We start from the raw sequence: 13,099 nt of genomic DNA, 5'->3' as shown, positions 1-13,099 counted from the left end.
TAGAAGCTAGAAAAGAGAATTGTTGACATTTATTTATTAATTCTCCGGTTTGTTTGGTGGACTCTAATTAATGCTCACATTCACACAACTATGACCATCTCTACCTGTCCATCACGAGGGTCCCATATCAATACTACTAATAAAAAAGAAACATGAATAAATTATGTTCAGACACATTGAATTAGTATATTTTATATTAGAAAATATAAAAATATTAACAAGTAATATAATTTATTTTTTATTTTTTATTATTTTTATTAATTTTTTATAACTATAATTTTATTATTATATTTTTTTTTCAAAATTTTTGAATTAAAAAATGATAATAAATCAAAATTTTATAATTTATTTTAATTTATCACCAAATAAAATATAAAAATATTAATTTTTATGTCTCTATCATTTATGTCCTATATTCAATATCTTATCTTATTTTTAAAATCAAACATAACCCTACATATGTACCTAACTTTAAATATATATATATATATATATATATATATATATAAAATACTATACGCACAATTTTTTTATGGTTTAAATTAGGGGTGCACATGGCCGGGTGAAGTCGGGTTTGATGTGACTCAGACTCGACCCGAAATATACATCGGATCTATTTATTAGACTCGAACCCGGTCCTAGACCCGATGAAACCAATACACTTTCGGGCCACAATTATACCGGGTGAAAACCGGGCCGTTAACATTACATTACATTGATACCTTCTTGTAAGCTAGCATGTAAAAATATCCAAATTTCCAAGACTCCAACCATTAGTTAACATGGTAAAATTCACTTAGAAAAATATAACAAGAAGCAACCATTCTTCAAAATTAAAGCATAACCACAATCAATATTAAAGCATAACCACAATCAATATTAATATTGTCTAATAATACCAAATATTTAAATCAATACGAATAACACAATTTTATGTATTAGTCTAAAGTCTTATGCATTCTAAACATAAAACATTAACTTATAGTCTTATAACTAATAACACAAAATATTAAGGTTTACAATACTTAAATTCCACATAAGAATAGTCATGATCCATCACTAATAACACAAAATATTAATTGTGTATGATGACCGGGCCACCGGGCCGATTTCGGGTGACCCGAGCTATGGCCCGGACCCGACCCGAAATAATGACTGGGTCTATTTTTGAGACCCGTACCCGATCCTAAACCCGATGAAATCACACCAAATTAGTCCCTAAAGTGTTCGGGACCGGGTCGGGCCTTCGGGCCGGGCCAGGTCTGTGCACCCCTAGTTTAAATACTCTGTAGGTTCCTATAGTTTCGCGAAATTTTCAATTAGGTTTTTATACTTTTTTTTTTCTTTTAATTGGGTCCTTGTACCAAATTTTTTTTTTCAATAAGGTTCCTCTTAGTAGTAATTAGCTTAATTGTATAGGGACCTAACTAAAAAAAAAATTTGGTGCAAGGACTCAAATAAAAAGAAAAAAAAATGGTGTAGGGACTCAATTGAAACAAAAATTTAGTGCAGGGACCCAATTAAAAGGAAAAAAAGTATAAAGACCTAATTAAAAATTTTGCAAAACTATAAAAACCAACAGAATAATTAAACCTTTTTTTATCAACCAAATTAGTTTAATATTAACAAAAATTATTCTCATTTTTCTCGTTTACTCAAATTTTATTGTTTAATTTAATTAGACTTGATTGACAAATAAGTTTACATGTATAACATTTCTCCAATTAAAATTAAGGTCACATATTATATTATTTTATAATACTTTTTAATTTAATTGCACCTTTTATTTTTTAGTTAAAAAATATCGTCATGATAAAAAAATATTAAATTAACTACATTTTCAAGTATTGCCAAAATTTTATAGTGAGTATAATTATCATAAGGCAGAAAATTTATCTGCAGCCAACTTCACATGAAGTTATTTTTTTATTGTTGATATGTGTTATTATTTGGTTTGAAAAAATTTAATTTATGAGAAAAGGATAAATAGATCATTGACTTTTTGATCCACGGATATTTAAGTCTTTAAGGATTTGAAAATGCATTTAAGTCCCTAACCTTTTCAAATCCTAGACATATCAATCCCTCATGATTACTTAGATTTGTCAGACCTAACGAAAAAATCAAATGTGACTTCCGTTTTACTGATCTAGTTGATATGGATGCACATGTGAGAGAGTTTTTAAAATGAAACAAATTAGACTCAAGGATCTATGTATCTAGATTTTGAGAATGTCAGAAACTTAAATGTATTTTTAAATCCTCAACGACTTAAATGTTCGCAGACCAAAAAGTCAAGGATCGATTTGTCCTTTTCTCTTAATTTATTGTATACAAAATGGTTTAATTAAAAAAACCAATTTAAATTGGACTAAACAGTTACTTTTATTCTCTTCTTCTTCGTTATACTTTTGACATTCGTTCTCTTCTAATTTTTCAGAATTAATCTCAAATTTTTAATTGAGTATGTTCTTCTTATTCGTATTTCTTAATCAAATTTCTTATTTCAAATGTGTTCTTTAATTTTTGTTTTTATTCAATTTTCTATGAAGGATGAAAATCATTTAACAAATACGTAACTGTTTATTTCATCACATCATTTGATGTTTAGGTCGAAATTGGCTGGATGTTAAACAACAATTTTAAGAGTTTTACGGTTCACATATTTATTTGGTCAATACATATTAATTGTGTTACCATTACTTTTCATATTTAAGTTTGATTTCCTCATTTTATGTGAATCCTATTTTTTTTTCTTTTTTAGTCGATTTCTAATTTTTTCTCCTTTGCCTTCTTATAAAGACATAAAGACGTGAGTTTTGTTTTTTAGAGTGCCAAATTTTACTTTTTCAAATAATTTGTATACATATATTTCATGAGAATTAAATAAATAAAAGTAAAAGATAAATTTAGTTAAGAAAGATGAAAAAGAAGAATGTATCAAATTCATCATTTAGAATAATAGACAGAAAGAATGAAAAAATCTTTAAAAGGTGATTATTTGATCTATCTAAATCGATTTTAAAAAAATAATTTGTATAAAATAAACCAATTTTTTTATCAAGATAATCAAATAATAATACGTGTCAATAATTTAAAAATAACTTTATGTAAAATTAACTTAAAAATAACTTTATGTAAAATTAACTGCTGATAAGTTTCCACCTTATCATAATCATAATAACCATAAAATACAATAATAAATATAACACAAGTCACAATACTCCTAATTAAAGTAGTTTAATTTTTAACCAATTTAAATTGATTTAGTAATTAGTTTATTAGTTCATTTAAATAAGTATTAGAAGTTTAAATATCATCTTATGTATGTAGTAACTTATTAATCAACGATAAATCTTTAAATGAAACTTCAATCCGCAACGGATTAATCCTTTTCCTCATATTAGAGAATACAATAAAAGAAAAAAGTTTAATTTATAACAATTTTCGCAATGAGATTATGATACACACTTGTCTCCATCTTAATTAAATCCATCATTAGAAACTAATAGAGCTGTCACAACTTCAGGTATTTTATTTATTTATTTATTTATTTATTATACACGCGGTTTTTTGTAGCTGTCTAATTCTAATGTCTATGGTACTAGATGTTGGCTTGGTGCTTGGAGTAGTTATACTCTTCAGAGTGCGCTTTTGGCTTATTGCATAATGAGAAAGTGATCGGTCTACTCAAGAAAAAAAGGTTGCGTTGTTACTAAAAATGGAAAAGATAATTAAAAACATGAATAACATTAGTTTATCAACACAAAATACTTTTTAAACACGTTTTTTTTTTATGGACGGAAAAGTAATAACAGAATAAATAGAAAAAAAAATAAAGAATAAAAAACTACTTAAGAAGCAAAATAATTCCTTTAAATACTATTTTTGAATTTTTTTTTCAAGACAATAAGAATTCTATTAGTGAATATAAGTCTTTATAGTCATTTTTATCATGATGTCTACCATTTTGTTTACATATTTTAAAATTAATTAGAGGTCAACACACTATTTCAAAGACATGATGTCTTAGATTTTTAGCATCAAATAATTAACAAAACTAGAGTTATTCTAGAAATTATTGACAAGAGTAAAGGTATCTACATAATCTATTTCACAAATAACGTCTCTTTGCCACAAGTCCCAAACTAGAAGATATAATCAATAGCAAACAATTCTCTTTGTAGAATATTATGATTCTCAATCGTTCTCAAACAGTCTCGTTGTCAACTTCTATTCCAATCTCTACTAACACAAGCAAAACCAATACGATCACCAATACCAGGATAACTTACATCACAATTAATCTTAAAAGTAGTCGTCGAAAGAGAAATTCATGAGCCACTAATAGTAGGGGGAATAGAAACTTGTTGCAACTCAAAAACATTCCGAAACTTATTTTCAAGGACAAAACTATACTAGTTACCTTATTCAGGGGTCAAGACTCATGTGGATGAAAGATCTCATTATTCCTGAAATGTCAAATCCATAAAAAATTAGAAAAGAATCTAAGAGAGTGCTTTTTGCTATGAAGCAAGAATCAGTTCATCAAATTCAGAGGTTGATCATAAGTCTACAAAGTCCACCAAACAAGCTGAGTTTTCAGACAATCCTAAATACAATGAACAACTAATTCCTAACCAAAAAACACCGTGAACAGCTGTTCAGTAAAATTTTCCTCCTAAAGCAGCAATGGACAGAGCCTTCCTAAGACAAAGTTAGGCTAAAAATTTATATTTTTCTGTAACAAGTTGACACTAAAACCAAAGGCAATTCTTTTGGTACTCTTAACCAAACTTCTTCTAACTGAACCACAAGTAACCACTACGAGATTCATAAACCTTTGACGTCGCACCAGACTAAAACCATCCTCCCACTGAACCTGCTTGCACATTCGAATTATAGAAAAAATGTTGTCTTACAAAAATTGGTTTAGAGGAGAATAAATATTCTAAAAGTGTTACTGTCTAGATGACCAAAAATCTAAGATTTAGAGATTCGAATCAGATATGTGAATATAATCTATCTCATGATAAAGTTGTCCCTTTTTTTTAATTAAAAAACCAAAAATTCTAATTTAAATCTCCAATGCACTAAACAAAGTTATCCTTTAAAAAATTCCAAATTTTACCTATACATTTTCAAATATAAAAATATCTGTCTCGAGACTAACTAAAATAGTCTCCAACAAAAAAAAATGGTATTTTTTTGCCAACAATTTAAACCCATAACTTACATGCACACGAGTGACGATAATTCATTTTTGTTTTCAAAACTTTATCCCATTTTGTCAGTTGGTTTAAAATTTTTCAATTAACCACACTTATAAATAATATATTATTATTTATTACAATAAAAAAAATCAACTTATATACTTTATATAGTTAAAGTTCTTTCTAGCTAATTCTTTTTCAAATAAGGGATTGAACATGTTAAAAGGTGATTGAAAGTAATATATTGAGTCATCACCACTAACCATGTCTAGACCCTAAGTTTAAGAAACATTTCAAATAAAAAATGCAATTTATATACCATTAGTTACTAAATTAATTATTATATATTTATATATATATGTATATAATTTATTAAATATATTTTTAATATAATCACCAAAAAATATATTTTTAATATATATTTTATATTATATATTTTATACGAATAATTTTATTATTAATTTCTAGTATACATATAATCTAATTAGTTTCAAATATTATAATAATATTACTGTATTAATAGTTTTAGCTATTTATTTCAACAAAATAAAAAATAGAATATTCTTAAAATCAGTGTTATTAAAATTGAACTAAACTGACTCATTCAATCCAAAAATTAGTGAAACAATAGTCCAGGTAATTTGGTTTATTATTTTGATTGGACAGGCAAATAATTCGATCAAATTTCGTCAATGACAATCAAAATTACTGAAAACCGGAACGCGAGAACCTTAAACTTGCAATACCTCAAGGCTTTTGCAACGTTGTATTTTCAACTACGCCAACATTTTTATTACAGTACATTGCGCTAATAATTATATTTAAATTTTGATTTCACTAAAAGAAATCAATTATAATTTATATTATTTTTACTATTTAATAATAATATATATTTTTTATTGTTTAAATTTTGATTTTATTAAGATTTTATATATTTATTTAATTATTATCGAATTAAATAGTTTGATCTAACGATTAAACTACTAACCCAGTTAGAAATGGCAATGGAACGAGGGGAAGAGCAGGAGATGTCTCTCTAATTTCCGTCTCTGTCTTAGATTTATTCTCTGTTCCGTTTTTGATTCTCGCAGTGAAAAATATTGTCCTTTATCTCTATTTTTCGTAAGATCTCATCTCTCATTCTTAAAATAGTTCTAACTCATTAATTTTTAGTTGATTTGGTTTGATAATTAACTAGTTGATTAATTTTAAAAATTATATTATTATTGTTTATTAATTTTTTATTGAATTAATTTATTTACTTATTTTTAATTTTAAAATTAAATTAAATTTAACTAAATAAATATTGTTACATATTAAATTTAATAAAAAAATATTTTTAACATGGATTTCAAAATAAAATTTTTATAAATTTTTGTGAAAACAAAAATATAATAACATTGGAATAAATATATTAATTTATATAATATTATTATTATTTCGCCTCCTCTTAAACCTGAGTTCGTTTCTGTTGAGCATGAATAACTAAAAATCACATAAACATTAAGAATTGTGTTTTCTAATAACAAAATCACTTCTGCATTTATAAATAAAAAAGTTAGCTAAACTAAAAATTAAAATTTTCTGTTATAAAATAAATAAATAAAAAAATATAAATATAAGATAGAATAATATAAAATTATAGTATTAATGTTCACCAATATAATTATCTTGATATAATAGAAGTGATATATATATATATATATATATATATATAAAAGTAGTATCGTATGTAAAGAGAGAGAAGAGTATAAAGAGAGAGAATATTGTTATTGATTGTTATTGCTGTGTATATTGTCTCATACCATACTCTCTATTTATACATAAATAGGGTTCATATTTTCAACATTTATTAAATATAAATTCTTTCTTGGTAACATGAATATTCTTTCATGAAAAAAATGAGTCACCCATTATATTAATGGGCATTCACATCTTTCGTACTTATCACAACACTTCCTCTTTGATAACCATTTAGGATTATGCCTCGTTAAAACCTTACTAAAGAAGAACCCAATGGAAAAACTTTAGTGAAGGAAAAAGAGTACAAAATCCTTTTGTGATGGGGATTGCCTCATTAAAAACCTTGTCAAGAAAACCCAATGGAAAAAAACCTGACCAAGAAAAAAAGAGTACAGTCTCCCCCTCTTGTCGACATCATTTAATGTCTCGAAATCGGCGCATCCCAATCTTATGTACCAATATTTCAAATGAGGATTTTAGGAGTGATTTTGTGAATAAATCTGCCAGATTGTTACTTGAGCGGGTCTGTTGGACATTAGTTGTCCCTTGATTTTGAAGATCATGAGTGAAGAAGAATTTGGGAGAAATTAATTTGGATCCTCTAAATTTTGAATTTTTACTTTAGAGGATAAAGTGTGATCTTCTATCATTGAATGGTTTCTCTCTCATATTTACTCTTGGTCCCACTTATGAAATAAATGGTGAAAGATCACACTTTACTCTCTAAAGTGAAATTTAAAATTTAGAGAATCCAAATTCGGGAAAAATATGCTTTGTTCTATCACCTTTGATGTATCCGTCTTTAAGTTGAGCAATGCATGCTGTATTATCTTCAAACAGGACAGTTGGAGCTATCTTATGATCAATTAGTCCACATAATGACAGAATATATTGGATCAAACTCCTGAGCTAAAAACACTCGCGACTTGCTTCATGAATCGCTAATATTTCAGCATGATTAGAGGATGTTGCTGCAATTGTCTGCTTCGTGGACCCCATGATATAGTTGTTCCACCATATGTGAACATGTATCATATTTGAGATCTCCCTTTATGTGGATCAGACAAATATCCTGCATCTGCATAGCCAACTAATTGTGACTTGGATCTATAGGGATACGACAATCCCATATCAACCGTTCCCTGAAGATATCGAAAGATTTGCTTGATTCCACTCCAATGTCTTTTGGTTGGAGAGGAATGTACTTTGCTAGTAAATTCACCGTGAATGATATGTCGGGTCGTGTATTATTAGCAAGATACATTAGCGCTCCAATGGCACTAAGATGTGGTACTTAAGGATCAAGGATATCTTCATTCTCTTCTTTAGGACGGAATTGATCGTTTTCCACATCTAAAGATCTTACGACCATAGGAGTACTTAATGGATGTGACTTATCCATATAAAATCTCTTCAAGATATTTTCTATGTATGTTGTTTGATGAATGAAGATCCCATTTTTTGTATGCTCGATCTGCAAGTCGAGACAAAATTTAGTCTTTCCAAGATCTTTCATCTCAAACTCTTCTTTTAGAATTTTTATAATTGTTGGAATCTCTTTAGGAGTCCCAGTGATATTTAAATCATCAACGTACACAGCAATTATAATGAATCCAGATGCAGATTTCTTTATGAAAACACATGGACAGATATCATCATTATTCAATCCATTTTTTGCCAGATACTCAGTAAGACGATTATACCACATTCGTCCAGATTGCTTTAGACCGTATAAAGATCTTTACAATTTGACTGAGTATAACCCTTGTGAATATTCATTGGATGGTTTAGATATCTTTAGTCCTTTAGGAACTTTTATATAGATATCCCGATCTAATGAGCCGTATAAATAGGCTGTTACCATATCCATTAAATGCATATGCAGTTTATGATATGTAGATAAACTATCCAAATAACGCAATGTTATCGCATCAACTACAGGGGAATACGTTTCTTCATAATCTATACCGGACCTCTGTGAAAAATCTTGTGCTACAAGTCGAGCTTTGTAGCGTACAACTTCATATTTCTCATTTCGTTTTCTCACAAATACCCATCGGTATCTAGCAGGTTTTACATCTTCTGGTGTACGGACTATAAGTCCAAAGATTTCACATTTTGCAAGTGAGTCTAACTCAGCCTTCATGGCTTCTTTCCATTTTGGCCAATCATTCCTTTGTCGACATTCTTCGACGGATCTTGGCTCAAGATCCTTACTTTCATACATGATATTTAATGCCACATTATTTACAAATATTTCATTGACAATTGTCTTATTTCGGTCTCATTTCTCTCCTGTAAAGACATAATTTATCGAGATCTCGTCATTTTCACAAATTTCAGGTACGTAAACGTCTTCTGGCGTTAAAACTATATCAGAATTTTGGACAACTGCAGTTGTCTTTTCTATGTCTTTTTCAACAGGAATAATATTGACCTTTTTTCTTTTTTCGAGGATTTTTGTCTTTGGAACCGACAGGCCTGCCACGCTTCTGGTGTGAATTTCCTTCAGTGGCTATTTGTCTGACAGGGACATCAATTCGAATTGGGGTATTTTCCACTGGTATATAAGATTTGGTTATCCTCTTTGTATTGGAAAATGCATCAGGCAATTCATTTGCTATTCTTTGCAAATGTATAATCTTTTGAACTTCTAGTTCACATTACCCTGATCGAGGATCTAAATGTATCAACGATGATACATTCCAATTAAGTTCCTTTTCAGGAAGCTTATTCTCTCCCCCTAACGTTGAAAATTTTGATTCATCAAAATGACAATCCACAAATCGGGCTTAAATATATCCCCAATTTGTATCTCAATATACCTTACTATAGAGGGAGAATCATATCTAACATATATCCCCAATTTTCTTTGGAGTCCCATTTTGGTGCGATTAGGTGGTGCAATGGGAACATATAGCGCACACCCGAATATTCTTAAATGGAAAATATTTTGCTGCTGGCCAAAAGCTAATTACATAGGAGAGAATTGATGGTAACTCGTTGGCCTCAAACGAATAAGTGCTGCGGCATGTAAAATAACATGCTCCCAAATCGAGGTTGGAAGATTTGTTCTCATAAGTAAGGGTATAGCAATTAATTGGAGGCGCTTAATAAGTGATTCTGCTAACCTATTTTGTGTGTGAACATGAGCTACTGGATGTTCAACACTTATTCCATTAACCATACAATAAGCATCAAAAGCTTGGGAAGTAAATTCACCAACATTATCAAGACGAATTACTTTGATTGAATTTTCTGGAAATTGTGCTTTTAATCAAATAATTTTAGTCAGTAATCTCGCAAACGCCAGGTTGCGAGAAGACAATAAGCACACATGTGACCATCTCAAAGATCAACATGGTGGATGAATAGGTCCACATATATCACCTTGAATCCTTTCTAGGAATTCAGGGGACTCAAATCCAATCTTTAATGGTGATGGCTTTAAAATTAACTTCCTTTGAGAACATGCAACACAACAAAATTCACTAGATTTAAGAATCTTCTAGTTCTTTAGTGAATTTCCATGGGAGTTTTCAATAATTCTCCGCATCATAGTTGTTCCCGGATGACCCAATCGGTCGTACCAAGTTATGAATTCATTTGGGCTAGTAAACTTCTGGTTTACAGTGGCATGTGATTCAATTGCACTAATTTTGGTATAATATAACCCAGATGAAAGTGAGGGCAACTTTTCTAATATAACCTTTTTATTTGAATCATGAGTTGTGATATATAAGTACTCATGACTTCCCTCATTCATAGTCTCAATATGATATCTGTAACACCCTAATTAGCCTAAGCCTTACCTCGCGTCGTAAAGCAAATGTTAATCAAAGGTTACGACAGTTCTAAACTTTTACATATATTATATAGAAGGAATTAGTAATATCTAGACAGTTCTAAGCTTTTACATATATTATATAGAAGGAATTAGTAATATCTAGAAGCCTGATGAAGCATATAGCTCAAAATATGGATATCAAAAGCGCAAAACGTACTAACGCAATTACTGACTTAAAGCATAAGAAACATGTATAGAATAACAAAACACCATAGTATAACAGTATAGTATCATAAGACGCTAGCCACGACTCGCAGAGTTTAAGCCGACTAGCCAGATACAGACCATATATGAAACCAGACAGTAAAAACAGCTTATATAAGTTTTGTTCTCTCAAATACAAGCCTCTAGGCTAAACAAAATACAAAAGTGAGAGACATATATATATATATAATAAATCAAAAGGACTCCAAAAGATATCCAGATCCTCCGCTCCTGTCACCAACCAGACAACTCACCGAGGTAGGTTGCGACCTGCATCTGAAAAACACAATAGAAATATGGTATGAGAACCGGAGGTTCTCAGTATGGTAACAATTCCCAGTGATGTAGGATATAAGACCCCGGGACGCCAAAGGCAATCCTAGACTTCATATCCGTTACAAGAATTCAAGCTTAAAGCAATTCTAAACCAAATCAGCATAATATGTAATTCCTTAACACAACTTAAGCCGTAGTACCATAAAAGGGTAATCTATCTTAGGGAATTTCTACTTTAATCAAACACTACTGTCCCACAGCCTTCACCAACTGATCCGCCATGCGATCCCATCGCCACCGCCTTCCAAACCTCCTCAACTCCAGCAAAGCACAAGTATATACGATACAAGTAAAACACAAGTAGAGGCATATACAGCAATTAATACAAGTAACAATTAGATATGTTTAACAGATAGGGAAAACAATATCAAGTCGGCAAAGCATACAAACAGGTAGAAAATGCATATGATGAATACCTGCCCTATTGGCTGTGATATCACATTGTTGGTTCAACTGCCAACCCAACACATTTCCATGGAGATGTTGCCCTTCGGATTCATGGTGTGGACCCCTGAGATATAGTGCTCGGATCACTATCTAGGGTTTTGCGCCTGTACGCTCTGATGATATGAAGGAATGCGAGCAGGATCTATTGCCACCGACCTCACATCTAAGTGCAAGCGGGATGAACCACCACCACCGCTACCTCGACAGACGGGATCTAACCTCGACCCCTGCCGGGCGCATAGCGTCTCATAATCTCAATGAAATCTGATACAGTGGTTTTCAAAAATATTTTTAGTACAAGATGAATCCATTACTTCATGCAGAGTCCTCGACTCCTTTCAATCACTGTTCATGCACATTTCAGTTCTTTAATTTCGCCTCTCATCCATCAACCATTCATCACACATCATCAAACCTTCCCCAGTACAATAGAAACCTAGTAATCCGTTTGCTAATTTTTTCCAAATAATAGTGTCTAAAACCCTTAAATTATTTCCCATGTTTGAACACCCAAAAATATGTCCAAAAGTCTTTAAAAGGTGTTATAGAAGTTTACAACCTCGTCGGGAAGGTGAAATAGTTGAAAACAAAGCAAAATTTGAGAAACAGGGCGTGTCCGTCCGCACAGGGGAGTGCGTGTGCACGCCCAGGAAATTTTTTTAAAAGTGTGTGTACGCACAGGGGTGTGCATACGCACAGGTGTCAAAACATAAAAGGGTCTGTTCACTCGCACAACCTGTGTCAGCGCCCCAGCAGACTGGCCTCCCCAACGTGTGCGTGCGCACAGGTCTGTGCGTACGCACATGTTACAATTTTCCTATTGGTGTGCGCGCACACAGGCTGTACCAGCGCTGCAAGCAGACTGCCTGCCTCTGCGTGTGCGGATGCACAGGTCTGTGCGTGCGCACAGGTCACCATTTACGCAGAGTGTGCGTGCGCACATACCAGAAAACTCAGAATTCTGTAACTTTGCAAAATTTCTAATTTTCAACACCAATTTTTGACCTCTAAAAAATTCCAAATTTCACAAACTTTATACCAATTTAAAGGGTTTTCAAAGATCTTTAATTCTAAATAAATTTCAACCAATTTTGAAACCGAGGCAAAAGTTATGATCAAACAAAGTTCATAAAATTTTATCTTTTACCCAAAATCACAATTTCCACAATTGCTTTGTAAAACACAACCAAAGTCAAACCAAACCATTCCAAACTTCACTTTTCATCAAAATCAACCCTCTATGTCATATTACCCCAAATTCACCACATTTTTCCTCATCCACCACATCAACATCAATATATCTCATATG

The sequence above is a fragment of the Arachis ipaensis genome, chromosome B10, assembly GCF_059453495.1.
Source record: "Arachis ipaensis isolate K30076 ecotype BB chromosome B10, ASM5945349v1, whole genome shotgun sequence".
In the NCBI taxonomy this organism is placed as follows: domain Eukaryota; kingdom Viridiplantae; phylum Streptophyta; class Magnoliopsida; order Fabales; family Fabaceae; genus Arachis; species Arachis ipaensis.
This window is presented reverse-complemented; position numbering follows the sequence as displayed.